Genomic DNA, 24,319 nt, shown 5'->3' with positions numbered 1-24,319 from the left:
AGTCCACAGTTAGATTAGAATCAACATCGGAATCAGAAATACATAATTTTTTTGTTTGTTACAGTTGTTCTGCAATGTTAAAGAAATAGTACTTATATAGAATAGAAATTAATGTAAAAATAAAAATGGAAATAGAAAGATAATAAGAGCCTATATACAAAGTAAATCTAAATCTAAACATAAATGTAAACATATTCCACCATATTACTGACAGAAATTAAATAAATAGTAATGAGTTTTAAGACTGTGGTGTTGCAGAAGTTATAGATAATTACAAAGAATGACATAATGATCAAGTGTATTGCACATTGACCCAGATATTGCACTTTAATCGACTTATTGCACATTATCAGCACCAGTTTAATGACTCTGAGTTTTGACACGCTGAGGAAAGAATAAAGAGTTTGATTGCCACAGGCAGGAATGACTTCCTGTGCCGCTCGGTATTGTATCTAGGCGAATGAGTCTTGCACTGAAAGTACTCCTGCGTTTGACGAGTTCATTGTGGAGTGGGTGGGAGACATTGTCCAAGATGGCATGAATCTTGGACAGCATCCTCTTCTTCTGACACTGATGTCAAAGAGTCTAGCTCCACTCCCACAACGTCACTGGCCTTGTGGATCAGTTTATTGAGTCTGTAAGCTTCCGCTACCCTCAACCTGCTGCTGTTGCCTAACAGCAAACAGGATAGCACTGGCCACCACAGACTCATACAACATCCTCAGCATGGTCCGGCAGATGTTGAAGGACCTCAGACTCCTCAGAAAATAGAGATGGCTTTGGCCCTTCCTGCACATGCCTGACCACCATCATCAAAACACCAAAGAATGCTGTGCACATACACATATATGCTTCTGACAGCTTGTCCTTGCTCGTTCTGTCTGCGTCCTCATCAATAGCTGCCATGACCTCCCTGTGCGGGCAGGAAAGTGTTCAATATTTTGTGCAAAAATGTGTTTGTGTGTTCAGTTGTGTGTATGTGTAATCTTCAGCGCGTACAAGGAGAGCTCATTCATTCAGGTTCATAACATGCTTGATGACAGATCCATGAATAAGCAATCAGCAGCCTCGGGTTGTTTTGTGTTGTACCTATTGATGGTATGCAGCGACCTGCAGTGCCTTCCCAACTCCAACAACATTTAGGAATTCTGGATAGTCAATACGTTTGATGTCTCCAACTGAAATATGTATGACTGATGTCAATATCAAAGCCTAGTATGCATGTTGTGTTCATTCTCATCTTCTGAATTCCTTTGAAATGTGTTAATTAGTTTCAGTTTGTTAACTGCATATTGCTTTGAACGTCATTTCACACTAGCAATTTACTGATTTGCATTAGACAAAAAAATAAAAGCATGATGCTCAATATCAAATCCCTCATTTGGTTTATCAGGTGGAATATTGGGCCTTGTGATAGATTTTATTTGATTATACTCGCGTCTGCTCCGCACAGACATGTACAACAGTTTAATTAAAGGAGGGGAAAGCCTGAATGCGAATGTAATTGAAGAGTAAATTGAATTATTGTATTTGTTCAGTCGTGTTGCCCTGTGGGTGTACTCTGGATTTCATTTTACCCAGTCAAAACTCCTGAGAATCCAGCTCCCAGACACGACGCTCACATACACAGAGGCACAAATACACACACATAAACAATGTTAATTTCATTGCATCAGTGACATGCATTTATGAAGCCCCCTAGGCATATAAAATTAAAGCCTTTCACTTATTCATTTGATGCACTGCAGTTTAATAAGTTTACTTTCAGCGGCTGTGGTAGAAAAAAAAAGCATTTAAGGGAAGAAATCTAAATTAATTGGCAATTTTGTATGCAGATATGAGCAGATAGCGAGATTTGTGATGTGCTTTGTATTTCTCTGTGGTTTTTGTCCTCTTTGTTAACATGCATACTCTCCTTGAGTCATTTTCTTTTAACCACTCTATCAAGCCCAGCTAACTCTACTCCAAATTAACATCAGGTCTGCAGAATTTTGCACCGCCACATCTTCTGAGTTTAGCAGGGTATTTAACAAGACTGAATATGTAAATGGCCGCAGCAGCAGTTGCATTAATTTGAATGCTTATTAAGGCCAAACACTGACTAGATGACGGCTGTCGAGACGAGTTTTCAGAATGGGCATTACAGAGCCTGGTTGCCCTGTTTAATTGCTGTCCCATTCTTCTGACCCTGTCTGGGATGGCCAGAGCCTTATCAAACACACCTCTGGCTGAGTGAACCAGAGAAATTACACCAGCTAGACTGAGATTCTTACCATTTTTGGAAAAATACGTTGATATAGGCCTACTACTAATTTGCTCTCCCTTATTTTTTTGCTGGAAATGTAACTGCTTCCTGTATTATGTTCACTTACAACATTTTTTTTCATCCAATCCAATCCAAGGAAACTAAAACAGAAGGTGCTATTGCTAGTTGAAGTCTGTGGGAGATGCATGGAGAAGCACACTATAAGCCAACATAACTCCACTGTATAACCTTGGATGTAGAGATGCCTCTACCAAATGAAAAAATTAAATGAGTGAAAATTCTTTGCTATGGTGAGCATTTTAATTTGCCATAAAGTACGCCTATAATCATCTTTGGATACTGTTTGGAGTTCAACAGTAAATAAACTAATACAAACATCTGGAAAAATCTGTTCTCTGAAATCTTCTTTCATTTAGTAGAGATATCTCTTCATTAAAGGTGTGCTCCATGCATCTCCATTATGCTGCATTCACATGGATTTAGGCAATCATAGATGGGAAACCGGATGTCATGTTAGTGGGCGAGAGCAGGACGGTAAATTTGGGTGAGACTGGCAGAGAATACCGCCAATGGTAATGATTAATGGTTAAATTAAAATATTAAACATTTTTGCTATCCTCCACAACTGTATTTAAAACCAGATGTTATGTGGCTCCCTCACAGAAAGAGAAAACATGCAATCTGGACAACAGGATGCTAATAATTAATAAATAACATAAAATAATATACGCAAAATATATTATTATATTATATACATTTTATTTAACATATTTATTCCATTGTTTGTAAGCATTACAGGAGTACTGATTGCTATGGAAGAACCACCTTCTGTGTCCTGATGATGACACCTGCGCTTATATAGTGTTTAGGGGCATTACCTGTGCTAACCCATCAAAGAAAAATGCCATAACATTTGTTCTGTTGTGTCTAAAGTCCTGAAATTTGGTATGGACAGACTTCAGGCGTTGTTCTGCTTTGGCATTCTTTTTATTTTTAGATAACCTTAAAAATCACCCTTTTAACAATGGTCAAAATCAGGATTTTTGAAAAATTTGAAAATAAATGCTAACATAAATAACAAAATACTTGATTGTACTCGTTGTTTCTGAAATACAGAAAATTGGTTTAAGCAAGTTTTTTTCTTTGTGTTTGTGTTTTAATGGACATTAAAACCCATTGAAACAAACAGAGAATGGCCCTGCAAGTTAATGTTTTCATCTGCTGTATGACAAATAGTTGTGTGCAACTTTTATTTATGTGAAATATATAGATAGGAGCCGATCACGTGTTTACAAAAATATTGAAAATCCCTCTATTTTTATTGCTTATTCTCTGACATTTTCTTCCATTTCGCATGTGCCCCAAGACTCAATATAGTATGATGAGAAAAACAAAATTTTAAACCAAATGGTTTGACTGATTTTGAAAATGTCTTGATTTCTTGATTTGATTTTCAGTTGCATGCACAAATGGGCTAATTCATAGTTTTTACGTTTGGAACGCCCACTTGGAGAGCAAAACAAGGCTTCATTCTGATGCTCGCCAGCTAACTTCAGTAGTGATCTTCGACACAGACCAAGTATGTTTAGCCAAAATGCCGGATAGTTGTTTTGTGGTCAGATGCACTAACCAATGAGGAGACAGGCCTGGGTTGTGCTTCTATAGTATAAAACCTTCTCCGTAATCTGTTTTGTCTTATTGCTGTCTGGAGGGAGTGACGTGATTTCAGTTTATTTGTGTGTCGTCTCTACATCTTTTGTCTTTTTGTTCATGGGGCTTTTGTTGCACTTGCAGTGGTGTGTTGAGTGTGGTTGTGTCGGATATTTACCTCTCCTCCGCTGCAGAGTTTCACAGCATGCGGTGCTGCTACTGTTCTCTCACACACACGGAGCTCACAGTTGAGAGGCAGACAGCGGAGAGAGTTGACGATCGCTGCACCGTGTCTGAAAGCTTCACGATTAAAAACAGCTGTGTGACAGCTGACGTAAAATAAAAGAGTGGATCGGGTCAATACAGCTCAACATAGCCCGTACTGACCAGTTAAAAAATGCCTTAATTGGCACTGACACCGATCTTTGAGATTGGATTGGGACATCCCTAGTCTGTACTTTTGTATTATTTTATTCTGGTGGCAGCGTAAGGGGATTCTCCACAAGATAGATGTAAACATCGCCAAACTGGAGCTCCAGCAGGGACTTGGCTGTTTTCTTTTTACTGAAATACTGCTGTGGGTGCTGTGCATGGGTCGCAAGCAGTGTGTTCACATATCTTTGTTCTTCTTTTGAGAAGTGATATAAATATTCATGGCTTGAAATAAATGTCTAATTCACATGTCTCTTTTGTGGTTCTGCCAGTTCAACCAGTGTAGGTCCCCATATTGGATTGATGTTTTGTCCAGGTCACTTGAATAACAATCAACCACATGCCTCCAATTTATGATCATTTAGACTTGTAAGATGTATATAGTTAAGAACGTTTGGTGCATCTGGAGTTATTTTTTTACTTATTTTGTCTCTTTACCGAAAATTAAGCGAAAATATCAGAGAGATTTAAGAAATGATAAATGGGCATTAGGCCTATTGTCCTGTGACAAACCAAAAGGTGACATGTGATTTAGCGATATTTCCTTTCTCAAACATCCTCTACCATGCCGACAATGTCTGACTTTCAATTAGAGGTACAGCTGCCACCACTGCAGAGCTTCATCTGCCATAAGTCAGTGTAATTTAGCAGTCCTACGTCAAACAACTGGTCAATAAAAGTCACCTAAGACTTCGAACTGGTCAAGAAAAGTCACCTAAGACTTTCATCAAAAAGCAAGTAAACAAAGACATCAGGCAGGGAAAAGGTCAATTTCTCTGATTCCTAAAAGTCTGCTGGCACACTTTTCTGCCTCATGACATGACTGACCACGAACCTGGCTGGAGTCCTCGTGCACCTTTTTTCATACTCCATGTCTGAAATAAGAAATTGCAGAATATACTGTAGATAAAATACCCTCATTGGCCAGATTATTGTAATATCCCTCCCACACCATTGCATGTGAGAGTACCAGCATCCATTGCAGTCATTGTGTCATTCACCAGATGGTACCAGAGTAAGATATTTTCAGATTAAAAGACCTATTATTCTCTCATTTTTGCTGATGACACCTCAATTCATTCATTCTGTCATATTCAGACAAGCTGGCCTGGACTGATACCAAAACCTAGATGGCATTGCATTTGATAAAATTGAATAACAAAATCAAGCAAACAAAAAATATATTTGTGTCATAGCATCACTTCTATCTTCTCTAGGTTATACTCCTGTAACACACTTTATTGTGACATTACTCAGACCTCCCTTTTTTTGGGAGGGGGGGGATTAGTTTCACTAAGTGCACTGGAATTGTCCCATTTTTCTAAAAAAAATAATCCTTATGTCATCAGAATAATTTGAATGGTACGACTGTTACATAAAAACGTACACATATAGGCTCTTCAACACTACATAAAATATATGCAAAAATGAACAGTACACAACAATAAAACAGGTTGGTGTGATGAAATTTTTGTTAAAATCAGATGTCAGTAGAGATTTTAAAATCTGTCAAGATTCAGAAATCCTGACACACTGATGTGGTTTATCCCACGGCTTCAGGGCCTGAGCTGCAAATGCTGTCTCCTTTAGATTACACTTCAGTTTCGGCTTCTTTGGACAGCCCAAAGAAGTGACACATATACAAGTTGCATGTCATTTCGACTTCTGAAGAAAACAGTCTTTAGTGGTGGGTTCAGCGCCATACGTGTTGTCATTGTGTCATTTTATAACGTTGTACATGCATTTATTCTTAATAAACAAACGGATGCGGTCCAGTTTTGTTTAAGCCATTAATTGAATTGCGTTTCATAGTGAATTTTGGACTGAGTGCGGGTCAGAACAGAGCAGACTGTGTGAGGTCTGCAGCTCCTGTGTTCCTGTTGTTGATGAGATTTGTTTCTCTCCAAACTCTGAGATCACACAGCTCTCTTTTTCAATCTGAGAGCAAGAGAGTGTACGCCTCAGCTCCTTAGAAAAAACAAAGTCCTCATTTCCCACAGTCCCAGCATGCATTAGGGTGGAAAACAGGGAGACACTCTGGATGGATGGAGGGTTCATTACAGGGCAAACACGTAGGCAGACACAGGTATGGCTGTGGATTAGAACTGAGAGTGTGCTGTTCACCTGAAACACATTTAACATGTGCTTTCTTAAAGTCCCCCCCAGTCAAATCTGATTTCCTTTTTGTTCCCACAGTGTGATGATGTATGTGCAGAGTTTGACAGTAGAAGGATGTTTTCACATTCATCTACTGAAAGTGGAAAGTTTCTCTGTGCTCATTGAAAATGATTTTAGGGGGCGTGGCCTTTGAGCATGATTTATGACATCACAAATAGTCCATCCTGGTCCAGTATGCAACTTGTGTGTGAATAGTTTTCAACAGTTGGCACCTTGCATGGCAGCCACTGCCCTCACTGTATGAGTGTGGCATGTAGTGTACGGCGCTTTGAGTGGTCAAAAGACTAGAAAGGCACTATATATAATGTGCAGTCCATTTACCATTACCATTAAATACGAGAATGTTTATGAGCCCCCATTGCTTCCTGCTACAGATGACCATAATACCAAATTTGAGGCTTCAAAATGATACTGCACAAACTAATGGGTGATGTTCACACTTGGTTGTAATACAAATCTGGAGGGAACCCTGTAATAAATGCACATGTATTGTTTGGTTGAGGCGGCAGTACAGTACTACTAGTCCTGTGACCTTACGTCAAAAAGTTCTCAGTTTGGCTTTTGATGCCACACTCATTGTTGGGAAATGCTGACTGTACCTTCAGGCTGTCAGTCCATATTAAGGTCACCTGTGCAGGACTTGACTGTACGCAGTTAACTGACTGCTGTTTGAATGTATACCGAAATTACCAGCCACCAGGAAGGAAATACCACCTGAATTTGTCAGTGTTGGGTGACATGTTCCTTCATTACCATGGACACACAGACTGTAGTTTATTTTAACTCAATCCCACATACACCATGCTGTTGCTGTAAATACTCAGTGTGGCATTGCCACCTTTTAGTTTATTTTCAATTTTCCAAGAGGCGTTATCAGCCTACAGCCACAGCAACAAAACGTGTGATGTGTCTTACCAAATCCTGTTGGAAGTGTGGCAAACACATCTCTCTTATCAACAAAAGCTTTAATTGCGGTTGTTTGGAAGTGATATAATAGCGCATTTAATAGTTCATCAGCAGCAAACATCTTGGTTGTGAACGAAAATGTCTCAATGGCCAATAAGGTTGTGCATCTTTTGATTGGGCCGACCAGATCCAAGACTGGTGTAAATTTGTCTGAATGGGAGGGTGACTCGTCTGCCAGAGCAAATAAAACAATGAGCCTGCAGATTCATCTCCCAGGCTAGTAAATACTTATAGAGCAGCAACTGTGGTTCATTAATCCACTACTAAAAATAATCCCCAGCAAGTGGACCTCTTCCCTCTGTTTGAGTAATGGTTACCTATCCGTTTTAGGACATTTTTTCTTTTTTAGAGAAATGAAGTCTATATTTATGCACAATTTTTAAATAGTTACATCTTGAATAGTTTGGCTAGACAGACATTATACATTATTGAGAGACTGATTAACACATTGATGGTTTTTGTGTTTTTATGGCATTTTTTACATTAAAAAGATTACATAAAACAACACTGGCTTTATTTATAATATGTGCAATGTAATATCTCTAGTCATATAGAGCCATTGTGGGCAGTGTTGCAGAGTAATGAGCAGGACTACTTTATTGTTATATTCTCATCTGGTTATTTATTAAAACCCCTCTTATAGAAACACTTATAGAAATTCTATCTAATTAAATATTCCAGAATCTATAAATATGCAAATGTTGTTAACTTCTAAGTTTTCTTGCTGGACACACCATGTCTCCTACTTCAATGTAAAGTCCATTCACATAACACTTGCTGGTAGGCCCCGCCCCTTAAAATCAGATTTTCAATGAGCACAGATAAACTTTCCACTTTTAGCAGATGAATGTGAAAACATCAAACTCTGCACATCACACAGCAACCTATGTGGCTGGCAAAGTAACAAATATAATATATAAATAATTAAATATTAAAATGCCCAACTTTAAAGCAGAAATAAACATGTTTACAGACTGGTACAAAAAACTGTTTTGGACACTATAGCTAATTTCCCTGTTAATGACAACTGTACAGGGGGTGAAATTTTATTTAAGTAACCTGTTTAAATTAAGTAAGGCTTAAAGTTATGCATAATAAAAGGGTGTGGCTGAGTGACAGGTGGGTGCCACCAGGCTTCATTCAGCCTCAGCTCCACCCACGCTCCACCTCTTTGCCCACTTTTGGATTAGACGGGAGCCGGAGGAGTCAAGACTGCCAAGATGGCGACGGCCAGAGTCGACCACACTGAGATTCACACAGCTCTTTAGAAACGTATATGGGACATCACAGAGACTGCATCCATTTTTATGTATACAGCCTATGGTGCACATGCATTATTATTTAAGAGTTTATTATTATCATGATTTAAGAACAGAAGATTTTATTCCTATCACTTTCCCCTAAACATAATATCAAAGAAACCAAATTCATGTTAGAAACCTCTGTCAACCATATGTGGGCTAAGACCATGAAGTACACTAAGTCACTAATGAACCTTAACCACCAGTAAAGGCTATTATTATGCAGTATTTCATATTTTGCATATTTTTTTTATTTTCTCATGTTCCCATGACATTGTCAGTCTACAATCGTTCATGATGTTACGCACTTTGTTTGTTTCTTCTTAAAATACAAGCAGGTGAGTTTATGTAAATTCCATAGTGGGATTTGTTTGCACACTCAGTAGGTTAAACCTGTTTGAAAACATCGGCTTTAAAAGTTGCTCTTTTGTCAGTGGGAAAAGTTTGATGGCGAGATCTCACATCACACTTAGAAATTCAATCAAGATTAGTGTAAGCCCCCTATAAGCTTCAGTAATTAGTGCTCCTCCAAGCAAGGCGAGCTTACCGTTCAGCTAAATAAGGGCTGCTGCACCAGGCTTAGAGTAATTGCCTTACTCTATAAATCTTCATTTCTCTTACACTTCATCCATTGCATCCAATTGAATAAGGAATTTAGCATCCATATATTGGCCTTGTTTTTCTCTGCGTGGCTTTAATCTCAGGGTATCATGCTACACAGAGAGGAAGTGATACTGTGTTACGGATGCTAGCTTTGTATATATTTCTAGATGTGGGAAGAGAAGGAATGGGGGTTTCTCACCTCCCAATCTGCCCTTGGTGTTGTTTGCTGCAGATGCGCAAACAATGCATAATAATTTGAGTTATATTATTATGTGTTTGTATGCTGTCGCACATAATTAACACTAAAACAACACAATCCATGCCAAAAATCCAATAGGAGTGATTGTTTACTGTTTGCATGGTGCCAACACGGGGCTCTGAAACAATGTTTCAGAGGTGTTGCCACCTACAGATTAGCTTATACATATGCAGTTGTTTAATGATACAAAAATAACAAGAAGAATGAAATCATAATGATTAAATGACTTGGTAGACTTCATGTCTTCTGATGCAGACCCAAAAACTGTGTTTGTATGCAGGCTGCAAAATGATTATCTCTATTTATCAAATAAAAATGGCACTTGATTAAATATGTTCACTGGCATTTTTGGCTTCTAATTAAAAAAGACTAAAAGTGTAATGCCCCATTAATGTCCCCTATAGAGGCTACAGCCTTCATTACACTGCAAAATACAGACCTGGATTTAAAACACAATGGGCCTTCGGCAGCAACATTCTCTTAAATCTATCTTATATTTCTGTTAAAGATGCAGTAGGTAACCTTTTATAATGTATAACGTTTTGTCATTATTGCTATAATTTCACTGTGTCCTGAAAGCAGTACATAAGACAGATAATAAATCAGGTTCCTCTGGCTCATTCCTAATATCATTTGCAAGAATCTACATTGGAAGCTTGAAGATGGTTGATTGTAGCATCTCATTCCCAGGGTCCCAAAGTATGTATTCACCCTGGAAATTAAAGTCAACAATTAACTACCTTCAATCTATCTTTCTTGGCTCTGATTGGTTGTTTTCGTTCAGACCTGGTAGATTCCTGCAAATGCCATTAGGATACTGGGAGGAGCCAAAGGAACCTAATTATTTCACAGATTATCTGTTTCATGTACTACTGTCAGGATGTAGTGAATGTTTTAGCAAATATCACAAAAAAATATTTTTGAAAATGACCTACTGCAGCTTTAAAAGAAATAAATGTTCTCCAGATGCACCAAGCATCCATATCCATCCAAATCTACTCTTGTCCAGGTGTGCTGAATGGGAAGTCCCACTTAAAAAAGCAAACAAAAAAATGTATAATTGGAGTGGTGTGGCCAATTGTTTGTTATTAGCATAGGCAACGTCCCCTTAACACTATATAAGGGCAGATTATGTGCTGCTAGAGACATGGTACCAGAAAAAGGCCCAATAGAATGTGCTCTAGGCAATCTGAAACAGTAGCTCAGTAGCTTATTCATCCATCTCAGATCTGTGCAATCTCTAACAATGTTAACCATGTGTTAAAAGGGCTTTCTGGAAGAAGGGCTTTGTGGTAGCCTGGTGCATCAAATACAGATGCTAAAGGGTGCCGTATGTGTCTGTATGAGGCTCCTAGCGGGCATGACGAAGCGAGAGAGGAGAAATTTGACTGAGGTTCCAAATGGGGCGGGACTTATAAGGGTAAATGAATGAATATAGAGTGTAGTCTAGATTTAAAATTTAGACTCTATTGATTTTGGTTTGATGAACTTGCAAAATTTATTTTGAGTATTACACAGGCAGCAATGGCTTCAGAATAAGACATTTACTAGGTTAATGTTTACATATTTTCTATTACAAAGAGTTAATCTGCTGTACATCTTGGAAACAGGTGATGATATTTTGCCCCAATAGGAGAGAAATCTCTGTGGGTCAGTTTATGAGTCCATCTGCCCATCCATCTGTCCAACACTGTGGACTAGAGCCAGATATCTTAAATAACTACTGGCCAGATTGCTATGGAACTTAGTGCGATTATCATGGTCCCCAGAGGAGGATCAACAGTGATTTTGGCAACCTCATGACTTTCCGTCTAGAGTTACCATCAAAGCCACCTTTCCACATATACACAACACTGTAATCTGCAGATTTGCATAGAATTTACTGTACAAATTTATGCTCCTCAGAGGATTTTAATGACCCCATGAACTCTTTTCACTCTCAGGAGCAGGGGTAGAGCAGGAGGATGGCCTCTGGGGCTCCAGCCCCTAATGTTTTCTCAAAAGCTCCAAATCTTTTAGGTTTTTAAAATCAACTTTGTGTCATTTCCCCTCAGTCTCCCTGACTGAAGTGAAGAAATAAATGGAGCAAAAGTTTGGGGAAAATATCACCATCACAGTATAATGGCATATGAATTTACATGTAGCAGATTGGTCAGCTAAACATTCATTCTGTGAACTCTACTCCAGCATGGTTTAGCAAAAATAGGTTTCAAGATTCGTAATGATTGGAGAACAATTAAATAGAAAAATCATCTATCATGTTTTTTCCACAATGATGTACAGATATGTCATATCTGCTGTAATTGGGAAAAAAATCTCCCTGGAGGAGCATGCCCCTTTGTGTTTACAACGTCTGGCTCCACTCCTGCTCAAGAGAAACAACATATTTGTTTAGAATAAGTGCACACTAAATATGGTGTTTGTTTTTTCCACAAGTTTCATTATATTGGGTGTAATATGCCAATAGCATGAAAATACCTGAATTCACAACATTCAGAGTGCTCAGAAGGTTTTTATCTCCTTTATTCTGGCTCTTTTCTATGTTGCTCTAATTAACATCTGCTCACCAACTTCATGTTTTTATGTTGTGAGATGAGTTGAATGGAGATATAAGTGAATGGCATAACTAATACTAAATCAGTGGGACGATCACCCCCCCCCCTGTGATTCTCAGTATCCCGAGGCAGACCTAATTTCTTCTGAAAGTTCAACTCTATGAAATTCTTTTCGTTCCCGCCTATTGAGCTCTGGATGGTAAAGTCAAACAGAAAAATTGGGCAGTTACTCCAATTTATAAATATTGTCAGTAAGAGAAACAGATGGAGAGGTTATTCTGGTTACTTACCTTGGTAGCAAGTGTGAGCAAGTTATACATGTTGTTTATATAACGGGCCTACATTGTCTTTAACAGTTTCATATCAGGTTGGATGCACGTCCATTAACCCTTGTATGTTCTGCATTGTGTTCTATGTTGTGCTAAATGAAGGAAGGACGAAGGAAGGACCACGACCAGCTGCTGGTTACTCTTTTAATGAAGGTAGAACGGTGGATTTGTCTGTACAAATCAACAGAAAAACACATAAGGCTCTGTAACATGCAGTCTCCTCCACACAGCACACGGCTCTCAAGCTCCTCCGCTCAGCTAGTCTGGCGCGGACTGCACATACATGACTGATACAACCTTTAGTATTAACAGCAAAAATACTTTTAAATAAAAATGTGAAAATGAATTCAATAACTTATAAAATGCTCAATGTATTTGATAACATGAATTTCTTTTACATGCTTAATGCAACCAGTGTAAACACATGTAAACACTATGCCAGATGAATTATAATGAACATAATGCTCTGTAACATGCAGTCTCCTCCACACAGCACACAGGTCTCAAGCTCCTGTCAGCAGATAAACATACAGAAACCCCTGTGGACTAGCACGTGGAAACATGTCTACTTTAAAGCTTGCAAAAAGTCTGTTTACAAGGTTTATATTCAATTGACACATTAACTGCATGTTCACAACCTAGAGACTAACATTTATACATGCATCAAACAAGGTTTGCATTGTCCAAAAACCGAAATAAATGTTCAAAAATGACGAGCAAAATAATACATCACCTCCTCTCAGCTAGTCTGGCAGGGACTGAGAGAAGCACTGGAATGAAGGCACAAGGCCTGCAACCTCTTAAAGTGACAGTACAGGTATTAACGCCTTGGTCTGAATACAACATTCAGGCATAAATATAGGCAATAAAACACATCTTAAACATATAGAAAACAATATTCATCAGGATTTGGTGACATTTCAAACGTGAAAGTAAAGATATCATTTCAACCCGGTTACATTTAGAAAATCTGTTGTGAGAGACTAGCCCTGTGTATCAATTGCAGGCTGTATTTTAGAATACTGTGTATTCACTGCCGGCATAGACACAGCAAATACTACACTTCATACTAAACCTCATGATGCAACTGTGTGACGTAAATGCCAAAATTCCAAAAGCTGGACAAAATGTGAACGATTATGCAACAGGCACGCAACCTCAACTGTTTAAAATTAAGTATTTTAACTATAAAATATACTTATAAAAGTGAGTATGGTGAGAAAAGTTCAAACATAAATGTGAGTGCAAGCAAAATCTTAAATTTTACACAGTGTAGACAACAACTAATGAGAGCACTTAGGTAAAAAGCAAAGACCGTAAACACTGAGAGGAAAACAATGAATCGCTTTCCAATTACTTTGTTTTGCATGAAGGTGCCTCCTTGTCACTTCTGTCTCTAAGAAAACAACAGAAAAATGCCTTAAAGCTGCTGTGTGGTGGGATGCACTACCAACAGGCTAAAGAACCCAGAACTTTAAGTTTTTAGAAGCTGATGAATCAAAAAACTTTAAGAAGACAAAAGTAGATACAGAAAGTGATATTATAATGTTTTTGGTTGAACAAAAGGTCAATCTCTGGAGGGATCCTTTCTATAATAAGATGCCATCTGAGACATCCAGTGGAAATGTCAAAATATTTCAGTTCTGGTCATTCTGAGGGATCATTACCTTATGTAAGGAGAAGGGACACTGAGATAGACGGACTATCTGAGTTTGTTCATATACATTTTTCTCCTTGGTAGGCGTGGTGGGCGTGATTTTCAGAGTATGACACATGGCACTTTGTCTCTATGGTTACATGGATTAGTTGTTTTTTTTCTCTTCTGCTTTGAGTTACCTCTCTACCATTTAGAACTGCCAGTGTGTGAAGTTGCCCAGGGCAGCCTGAATCATACAAGAGCTCTGTGAGGGGGCTGTAATCATGACCTTTCTGAAGAGGGTTCTACTTAGCTGTGTAGTTGGGAGTTTGGAGAACCCTTCAGGCCTGATGTGAGGCCATTATGTGACACTCACCTGATCCAAGGCCTACAACCATATGGACATTTTTAACTAGGAACATTGCAAAAAGGCAACCCACCAGCAGGACATAGTTAAAAACTATGGAGCCAGGACATTGATGTTAAATTTTGGCCTCAAAAATAAAACATGGAATTGAAAGCAAAACCTGAAATGAAGAAAGAAACAATAGCATTGCTATTGGAAAACGTTCTATTGACACTGAAAAAAGTTCCAATAAAAAAAAAAAACCCACAGGCATTGAAAGTGATTTGATATTTTTTGCATTGTGATGTGTTTAGAATGACAGTCTTCTGTCTTTTTTCACTGACAGTTTGTTAGCCAAGGTGTGAGTGGGGATACTTGAGGAGGTGGAGAAGGTTTTGCCCTGTGTTGGTGAGTAAAAATTGTTGAAAAACAGGTTTAACTTGTTGGCACATCCTTTTGTCCCCTCTACTGAAGAAGATGAGGAAATAAATTGACATTCAAAGTGTATTTTTCGAAGCAGAGATGCAGATGAAGTGGGTAAAAGTGACTGACTCCTCTCTAAATTGCTGCTGTAGTTATTTGTTTGTACTGCGATGCAGATGAATTGTTGAACCGCCCATAAGTGCTGCCAAAGAAGTCCCAGACAGCCGATCTTGAATTCATTTGCTATTCTGTCTGGATGCCACAAAGAAACAGTGATGTCTGTCATCCTACATCATACTTTTCTTTTAACATTCTGACTGCAGCGCTCCGCTTGCCTATTACAACAGCAGGAGCACAGGGGAAACAGACTCTGTTATGCTTCATGTGTGCTGTTCAGTAGTGAAAACCAGTACACTAATCCCTTACTTAAAGTGGCACTGTCTCGATTTTGAGAGGAAATTTGAGCAATAAACTAAGAGAATTTCTTCTAAAATTTTACTCATTCTCTGAAAAATTATATTTTCTTTACTTCATGTTGCATGGAGAGAAGACATCAATTTTTTTTGTTTTCGTTCGGGCCGGGTAAAATTTTTGCAATTGCCATCACCAGGAGGAGCCAAAGGAACTAGATTTTTTTCACAGATTATCCGTTTTATGTACTACTGTCAGGATATAGTTAAAATTTCAGCAAACATGACAAAAAGTTATTTTTATAAAAAGTACCTACTGCAGCTTCAAACACAGATAATCACATTGGTGTCACCAAATCAATACATTTATTACTAAATCTAAAATGCTAATTTCCCATAATACATCATTGTTTAATTAAATACCTTCAGCAGTTTTGCTTGTTCGGGTATGACCAGTAGTTTATGGTGGCTAATGTTTGCAAATATTAGCAAACTTTCTATATATATGACTGACTGAATCTGACTGACTTTTGCATATGCTAGTAAATAAGTGCTTGTTTGCTTTTGTTTACTTTATGAGGTGATACTATATCATTGTTGCATTTCAAGCTTGTTCTACTGCCTCCCAGTAACCAAAAAATCAATGTGTATAGCTTGAATATCTACATCATTAAGCTTATTTTAAGTTCCAAAAACAAATTTCTGTCCATATATAGTTTCTCTTTTTTATTAAATCTTAATCAGCAAAATACACTACTCACAAAAAGTTAGGGATATTCCCCTTTCGGGTGAAATTTAATGAAAATTTAAAAAGTTGATGCTGCAGTGATATTATGTCATGAAAGTATGGCATTTAAGTAGAGAAGTTCAAATTAAGATCACCTGGAAATGTTATAGTGCATTTTATGTACATTCTGAAATTTCATCCGAAAGCCGAATATCCCTAACTTTTTGTGAGTAGTGTAAATAAAAACCTACCACCATAACATATAGTGGAAGAAAGGAGGAAAGTCTCCCAAAAAAACTTGTTAAAGTTAAAGCCACTTTGTTTAGAATTTTAAACTTTGGTGGACCCCCGAGGTATTATCAAAGCAGACATTGTGGCAGACAGCAATGCAATTCATGCCATCAGAATAATTGGAAAAATACTTTCATCACATAAAAAAAGTTGATGGCTTTTGGTGCTGTTGCCTGAGTAAAATTGGAAATCCTGCTACATTAGTTTCCAACAATCAGTGTGTCAGAATCTTATCACACTGGCAGAGAATGAACATTATCATTTTTAGCCACTCCATAAATCCAACTACTGTAGGCTAGAAGCCTCAGCTGGTTTGTTTGTCCTGTCAAAAAAGGGCTCTTATTTATTTATTACACCCATGTTGAATGTTAGAGGAAGTCAGAGTAGTCTGGGTATTTTAGGCTGTTTAATCCATGTTGAGCTATTTTTTTTTTCTTTTTTCAGGACCTGCATTGCTCCATTTGAAAGACTACATAGTATTAGCATTGTAGCTGGAAGTCTGATAGTGTAGACTTTACAAATTTAAGTGCAATTACTGTGCATCTTCTCTAAAAAAGGTTAAATATAAGGGAAAAGGAAAAACAAATGCATTAAACAATACCAGTGTACACAGTACCACTTCAAATCCTTACAGAGCTGCTAGAGGTTTGTAGGTTTTATATTCCAGTTGCACAAAAATGGCATTCAGTTTTTTTCTCCCTCAAGACCTGCATTGTCCCATTTGATAGACCGATCCACTGTGCTTTCATTTGTTTGGCTTGTAAACAAGGAGATAGAAAAGGGGCGCCCGGGTTAGCTCAGTCGGTAGAGCTGGCGTCCCATGTACCTGGGGTGGGTTCCAATCAAACCTGCCCCCCTTTCCTGTCTGTCTTCAGCTGTCACTATCAAATAAAGGCAAACAAAAAATAAATATCTATATAAATAAATAATAGAAATCACATGGAATCTTTTTGATTCGGTCCACTTTCATATGTGGTCTGAATCAGATACAGGTCTGATTGTTTGCAATGTGACTTTTCATGTGATTTTTACATCATGCTAAACTGACATTTGTCATGCGGGTCACTTTAGGAAATTGACCTGTTCAATCTGATATGGGCCACATTCAAAAAATAATGTGAACAGCCAAAAAAACCAACAACATCTGACCAATACATCAGAAATGAGTGCTAAGGCTTGCAGTCTGAATGTAGCTTTAGTGTTCAAAAGGAGTGAGATGTTTCTGCTGAACCATCTTATACCATATATATAACCATAGTTTTATATCCTTAACACACCTGCTGAGCATGTCTTTGTCTGTTTTCACAAATCATATCTCTAAATTCACTTCATTTTTAGCTTTCTTCTTCAGGATAAGTTTAAAAGTTCTTAAAAGTTAAAGTTTTTTTTAAATACAAACAAAAGACAGTGCTTTCAGATGTGCCTCAATTATCTACGCACACACACACACTAAAGCCCATGTGTGTATAACTGGAAATTGATATCACCTCCCATTATTTACATGTACAACTTGATTTAAATATAAATTGAACACAAAGGTGTGTGGAAGAATGTATGAAAACATGCAAAATTACTGTTATTGTCCTTTAAAGCAACATACATTTGCACATAAATGAATGTATTTCTACATTCACTGATGGCCGAAATAATCATAAATTATGTCTTTCTTGGTCAGGACAGTTAATTATCCAGCCAATGTGCCTTGCAGACTTTCAGTGGTGTCTGTTAATCTTCAGTCAGTGGACTTACTGTTTGTGACAGGGAAGTATTTGTCTAACCCCCGGGTCCCTGTGTCACCGCCCCATGACATGCCAGCCCTGGTTTTGTTCCATCGCTTTCTGAATAGTGTTTCTGGCTCCCCAGGGCTGTGAGATTGCTCGGTTATCACCAGGAGGAGATTATTTCTGTCTGGCATTCAGCGTGCCATGGCAGTTATCCAGTGGGATGCTCGCAGGGCTATTGTCTAAGGGCCTGGGGAGGAGACGGCTCTAACATTCAAGACTGCGCTGAAAGGCGGGGGAGGGGGGAGGAAAGAGATGAACCGCTGAAGATGGATGGCCAACACCGCAGGATTTTTTAATCATTTTATACTGCATCACTTTGTACACAGTGCACTGAAAAGGGAGGTGTGTTATCCATTTTGACTGGTTCAGGCAGGGTTTGTGGGCTTGTTTCGTGCAGAGCAGTGTAATAGTACAAACGCCGCCTGGAAAGACTTAAGAGGCAAGAGACTGGCTGGGCCATTAAATGAACATTGGACAACAAGTGTTGGCCTACACCATCTGAAGACAGTCTGTCTCTGCCTTGACCTGCTCTGTTTTCTCAAAAATACTGAGCAGTTTTATTCATATCAAATGCTGCTTTCTCAAACCACATAAAGACAAGATAGTGGCTTCTTGAAATTCTAGTAAAATTGCATATGAATATCACCCTGTTGTCATTCCCAAGACATCAAAGACCAAATTGTACAAATTGTCTTGGGGCCACTGCTGGTATTGTCATTTCATAGGCCACTTCAATGTTCAAGTACTACAGGAAAGCACATTATTCGGAAAATGTTTCCATTATTAACATCATACTTTCCAAAAAATGCCAACAGTAATTTGTATACATTTTATATAATTTCATGTTCGTAGCCAAACAAATAAAGGCCCGAAACCTGCTCTCTTCTTATCAACCGGTTGACGTTTACCGTTACTTTGCGCCACACAAAATATATTTTTTTAAATAGCATTGTGTTTTTATTTGAATGCCAAATGAAGGGGGGATTTAAACTTAAACTAGAAAAAGAAGATTCTTGTGCACTGGATTCTATATATATATATTATATATTATATATTTGACAGGCTGTCACAAGCTGGAGGGAGGGGCATAAAAGAAAGTGTATATAAATAAAATGAAAGTATAAATAGATATATAAATGTGTAAATAAATGAATAACTAAATAAATGATTTAATACACACATTAATACACAAATAGAAAATGTGTAAATATATAGCTGAATAAATAAATAAATAAATACACAAATTAAACATTTGTATATTCAGTGTTTCATTTAATATGTGATTCATTTATAGTGACAATTAGGCATTAAAATACATAATTACTTGTCCATTCATTTCAACTTTTTATTTATTAAATTATATATTATACAGTATTGATTTATTTAAGCATTTAATTGTAATTATTTCTGTATTTTATATAGGCCTTGAAAACCCTCCAGCAATCCCCAGCAGGGTAAATCTCACTATATTAATACATCTAAACATACGATTGTTGATTGTCTCAACAAGCGCAGCATGTGTCACAGAAAAATGCACCAAAAACTAAATATTCCAACATGTAGCAAATAGTTACAATTGTTGAAATGTTCGAACACATGATCTCATAGAAGATTAAATCAAATTGCTGATTTTTCAATGATTTTCTTTTCATCATTATTGATTTTTATTTGGATTTGTGATTTAAAAATCTCTGTATCACTCTGTATCACATTGGTAAATTTCACAAAAAACACAACTCAGCAAGATGTAACTGTCACCTTCAATAAAACAACGCCACTTTCCCCATGAGGACGCCACAATGAGGCCTGACAGACCTTGTGTTACCTTCCTAATACAGGCTACTGTGCCCTTGAATCCTGACATATATATTGATATTCACAAGGCTTGTTGATGCAGATTTAATGAGATACAAGAGCAAACCATTTTCAAGAGGGTCCCTCTTTTGGTCTGCATTAGTCAGTAGCTTTAATTTGAGCCATAAATATATGACTCAAGCTTAGTAGGAATTGAACAAGCCCTATTATTCATGTTAGGACTAAGGGACAGTAAAGATAGGCATACAACGCAGTGCAGGGGGTGATAACAAGCCTAATTTATGCTGATGTTGTGCTATAAACTATTTATGGATGCTGTTAGTGATTGTCAGCTTTATACTGCGAGCCCAGCAGCTATAAAAAAAATCTAAAATCCATTTAAGGTGAATGTCATAAACAAACAGGGACATGTTACAAGCTGTAGTCCCAAGCCAGCAGAGCATTGTTTGTCTTGTATCCTGTGAAACAGCTCAGGCTCATTTCATTTCCTTTCTCCTCTAATTGTCAGTTCCATAATGGGCCTTGGTGTCCAGATGGCATGTAGTTTGATTACCCTCAGAGGGCTGGTTTGGAGGTTCAGTGGGGCTTTGAACATTCGCCTTCTCCCAGGATCACCAGGAGGTGGGAATGCATTAGAGACCTATTGTTAATTTTTTCACATTTCTCAGATACTATCTAAAGGCACACTGTTCACTTCCTTAGTTGAGATTCAAGTGACCTCGAGGAGCATTTGCTGTCTTAATGAACATCATCGGTATTCGTCCATGGCACGGCTTAGCCAGATTGATCTGTAGTTGATTCCCTTGGTTTTTTCTTTAAGATCTTTGCATTTCAACAAGGAATGTCCAAGGCCGCTGGTTGGGGAGATGGACTTTGAAGTGAGGCTTTAGCTTACAGAGAGCGCAGCTGGATCCATAGTCTTCCCACATGTCCATCACTAACCCCCTCATCCTCCTGAGCACCAATCTTCAGTCCACCAGGGAGCCCTGAGAGCCCATGCCTGTTAGAAACTGTGAGCTGTGCACTTTCCCTGCTTTTCATGCCCTTTTTTTTTTGGCTTGCATTCAAGTTACATCAGCTTCTGAAATAAAGCACCTAAAGACTATTATATGACATTTTTTTGAGCAAATATGTATTTCTCCTCTTACTTTAGCAATACATCCTGTTTCATTTATTGTTGTTTAACACTGAGAAAATGTGCCATTCCTAATTTCTATCATTGAATGTGTGATCATGTTTCAGTGTGCAGACAGAAATGCAAAATAAACTTTTTTATCACTTCTACATTTTTTATCCATATTTGAAACGATAATCTATCTATCTATAAAGCAAGGAATCTCTGTCTGTCTGTCTGTCTGTGTGTGTGTGTGTGTGTGTGTGTGTGTGTGTGTGGGCTCAAATATCTCTGCAGATCAGGATCAGACTGACCTGAGAGTTTCAACATGGCTGCTGTGTGGTTTAAGGGTGTGCAACGTCGGCTTTGTTTGGACTACAAAGATACAGTTAATAAATTATTTCATAAATTATTTAGAATTCTGCTAGCATTACCATAGCCACCATAGTCACGTGCACACCAGAGCCAATCACTGCAGAGCCCTAATGTGTAGTGATTGAGATCCTGACCCACCAAACATCCTGGAAAGTGACGAAGTTACGTTTTTCACTCTAAATGACATAATTCTACATAATCACCAGCAGTAAACTGGACGCTGTCTGACTCCCTCACTCGCAAGACGGAGAATGTTTTTCGGTGGAAAGTAAACTGATGTCTCGGTCCGGAGGGCTGGCGGTCGCAGTGATTTTTGATCGCATACACTCTACTATACAGTTTTTCGCAGGTGACAGACGCTGTTTTTCGGGCAGAAATGTAACGGAAGAGTCGGTAGAACAGGTGGGAGGACAGACAGGAGGACAGACGCTTCTCCACGTACAGCTGTGGTATTTTTTTTCCTCATGTAAGTTGCCAAAGACAGTTACAGTTACTATGTGACTGTTGTTTGGTCCTGTAACGTTGCTTTGTGGGACATTTCTCTTTATTAAGTTGAGTGAGAGACCTGTGCAGTTATCAGACTGTCTGACTGACACGCCCTCGCTCCGCACCGTCGGCTTATCCGTTCACACTATTTTGGTAGTTTCAAAACAATTTTTTGATGTGGAAACCCTTACTGCCATTGCTCTCTCTCTCTCTCTCTCTCTCTCTCTCTCTCTGTCTCTCTCTCTCTCATGTATGCTAGCCTATATTACAGGGCTAAATAATATGTCCTGCCCAGCTCATTTACTAGGCTATGCTACAAGTTAGTCTGTTTATGCTGCCAGGTTTCATCCCATTTCAGATGTAGTTCACTTTCTTCTTTCAGAATTTATATGCGCTGACCATGAGGTGTGGTACTTTCACATTAGTGGAATGGGGTCCATCTCCCTACAGTGTCCTTGCTAAAAGACAAATTATATGAAAACACAATAGTTATCAATCTACACATTTCACAACAAACCTAAATGTCCCTGACGTCCCACCTTCAAACACAACCTCATTTGGCCATCCATGAAATAGCTACTTAATCTCCCATTTTCTATAGCAATACATACTTCCTACGGGCACTGAACTAGTCACTGTAACATAGATAGATTTGTTTTCATAGAGTAGGGTGAATGATATCTTAAAATATTAAAACCTGTCAGCCCAACAATTTTAATATTCTGGCTCACTTGTTCTTCGGATCAGTGTGCGTATAACTATGCCACTGAGCATCTGAGCAGCAGCTCTCATTATTTGGAGACAGGCCATTAAATCAACAAAATAAAATTACAATAATCAGCCAAAAAACACAATTGGCAATGGCCGATTTGTCCAATTGCCCATCCCTATCACAGAGCAAGCGCGCCAGAGACTTCCACTGTCCAAGCCACAAGCTTACAGTTTAGCCCGCTGCTAACTTGAATGGAGATACAATTATTTATGGCCCTTTTTACAGTTGCTTCTTTCACAATGTAGCTTATTGGAAAAAGTATTGTTGGCTTTCTTTTTGGCTTTTATGATATCATTACATGGTTTGGCCACTATGTCAAATTGGCTTCAAAGCCTGGCACACTTCCATGGGTGCTTGCTTTCAACATGGACACTATGAATACAGCTTTTTTGTTGCCTGGTACTTTATGAAGGAGTAAGCCTCCTGGATCTCTTTAGAATATACAGATTTTCTCTTTAGCATGATATAGCCTATGACTCATAACACTGAAACATTGATTGTGCATACAGACATATCAGTGTTAAATTCAGATGTCTGATGCATTGTTTATGGTTTTATCCTGGTGAACCCCAGGATAATTTGTTAGTGAAGGTTGAAAACCAGTACATTTTACGGTTTTACAGATTTTTGTCCATTATGTCATAGCTGTTATATCGTTAATTTGTGACTGACTTTTTGGGCATGTTGTAATGGAGCAGTAACCACAACCTACACATAACGCCAGGGCAAATGTATGTAATTGTGTATTCAAAGAGAGATGTAAAGGAAGCTAAACATTTTGTCAACAAGAACTTGTCTTGGTGGTTTTGATATTATTTTCATAAGGAGTAATGAAAATGTACTTTTAGTGTTCATTTTACGATAGATAGATAGATAGATAGATAGATAGATAGATAGACTAGATTAGATCGATAGAAGAAGAAAAGATAGAAGACTTTATTAATCCCGAAGAAATTGGGTCGTCATAGCAGCCAGGCACATTTAAATACAATAAAATACAATAGAATAAAATACTTAGGTGGAAAAGATAAAAAAGATAAATAGGTGGATGAGGTGCAAAGATTAGATTAGATTAGATAGATACTTTATTCATCCCCAAGGGGAAATTCACAGTTTCCAGCAGTATCCACAGACTGATAATAATAACAATAATAACAACAACAACACAAGGCCAAATGCAAAAGAACCAATAAAATAAAATAAAATAATAAAATAAAATAAATAGCAAAATAACGAGTATTGGGTAAGTGTCCTAAGGTGTATGGTCAAATCCAGTGCTTGAAAGGCCTAAGGTGTCAAGTAGGTGTCAAGTAGGTGGTCACACAAAATGCAGGGTGCACTGCATCTGGTTGTACAGTTTGATACAGGGCAGACATATTGGAGTTTAGAGTTTTTCAGTTTTTCTCCCCTGGGTGGAGTTGAAGAACCTCATTGCATGGGGGAGGAACGATCTCCTTAGTCTTTCAATGGAGCAGGACAGTGACAGCAGCCTGTCGCTGAAGCTGCTCCTCTGCCTGTAGATGGTGCTGTGCAGTGGATGCAGTGGATTGTCCATGATTGACAGGAGCCTGTTCAGCACCCGTCGCTCTGCCACAGATGTC

The 24,319-nt window shown here is 38.2% G+C and overlaps 1 protein-coding gene across 7 annotated transcripts in view; it reads left to right on the top strand.

Annotated features, from left to right (window-relative positions):
- fhit (fragile histidine triad diadenosine triphosphatase) overlaps nucleotides 1–24,319 on the top strand; it is a 432,233-nt gene that overhangs the window by 97,060 nt on the left and 310,854 nt on the right. The window contains exon 3 of one of the 7 annotated variants that reach the window (XM_051415068.1): nucleotides 14,868–14,929. The exons of the other annotated variants lie outside the window; for them this stretch is intronic. The gene's annotated coding sequence lies outside the window, so the exon portion shown is untranslated. The remainder of the gene's footprint in view (nucleotides 1–14,867; nucleotides 14,930–24,319) is intronic. 7 annotated transcript variants of the gene reach the window in all.

The sequence above is a fragment of the Dicentrarchus labrax genome, unplaced genomic scaffold (genome assembly GCF_905237075.1).
Source record: "Dicentrarchus labrax unplaced genomic scaffold, dlabrax2021, whole genome shotgun sequence".
NCBI lineage: Eukaryota > Metazoa > Chordata > Actinopteri > Moronidae > Dicentrarchus > Dicentrarchus labrax.
Note: the sequence above shows the minus strand (reverse complement) of the source record. Positions and strands in the feature narration are given on the sequence as shown.